The sequence below is a fragment of the Bufo bufo genome (assembly GCF_905171765.1).
Source record: "Bufo bufo chromosome 2 unlocalized genomic scaffold, aBufBuf1.1 SUPER_2_unloc_3, whole genome shotgun sequence".
NCBI lineage: Eukaryota > Metazoa > Chordata > Amphibia > Anura > Bufonidae > Bufo > Bufo bufo.
Window position 1 is genome coordinate 47,757 of NW_024399979.1, and position 1,270 is coordinate 49,026.

Genomic DNA, 1,270 nt, shown 5'->3' on the forward strand with positions numbered 1-1,270 from the left:
GTTAAAGAGGCGGGCACTGTGGAGGTCACTGTTAAAGGGGAAGGCACTGTGGAGGTCACTGTTAAAGAGGCGGGCACTGTGGAGGTCACTGTTAAAGAGGCGGGCACTGTGGAGGTCACTGTTAAAGAGGCGGGCACTGTGGAGGTCACTGTTAAAGAGGCGGGCACTGTGGAGGTCACTGTTAAAGAGGCGGGCACTGTGGAGGTCACTGTTAAAGGGGCGGGTACTGTGGAGGTCACTGTTATAGAGGCGGGAACTGTGGAGATCACTGTTAAAGAGGCGGGCACTGTAGAGGTCACTGTTAAAGAGGCGGGCACTGTGGAGGTCACTGTTAAAGGGGCGGGCACTGTGGAGGTCACTTTTAAAGAGGCGGGCACTGTGGAGGTCACTGGTAAAGGGGCGGGCACTGTGGAGGTCACTGTTAAAGAGGCGGGCACTGTGGAGGTCACTGTTAAAGGGGCGGGCACTGTGGAGGTCACTGTTAAAGAGGCGGGCACTGTGGAGGTCACTGTTAAAGAGGTGGGCACTGTGGAGGTCACTGTTAAAGGGGCGGGCACTGTGGAGGTCACTGTTAAGGGGGCATGGGCCACTATTAAAGGGGCAACTACTGTGGAGGTCACTGTTAAGGGGGCGGGCCCCTGAGGAGGTCACTGTCAAGGGAGTGGGGTGCTGTGAAACTCACTGTTAAAGGGGCGGGTTGCTGTAAAGGTCAATGTTAAGGGGATGGGCTGCTGTGGAGGTCCCATTTTAAGGAGGCGGGGCACTGTGGGGGGGTCAGTGTTAAGGGGCGGGGTGCTGTGGAGGTCACTGTTAAAGGGGCGGGGTGCTGTGGAGGTCACTGTTAAAGGGGCGGGGTGCTGTGGAGGTCACTGTTAAAGGGGCGGGGTGCTGTGAAGGTCACTGTTAAAGGGGCGGGGTGCTGTGAAGGTCACTATTAAAGGGGCGGGGTGCTGTCACTGTTACGGGGAATACTGTCGATATCTTTTAACGACACACAGACACATGAAATGAAGCAGATGACATATACCCGTGTGAAGCCGCGTCCTTCCGCTAGTGCTGTATATACAATCCTGCCCAGTATAGCCTATAAAGGACACAGCGCACTGCTGACTCCTGCTGGTCATCCCTGGTACTGCACATGATTTCTTACTGTTTATCTTGGTAGTTTTTTTATGAGGGTTTTTCAAAGACTAGAAGTCCTGAAAAGTCCTGCAGCATTTTAATATACTTTGCGTTACAATTCTTTAGAGCTTTTTCAAGATCTCTTCTT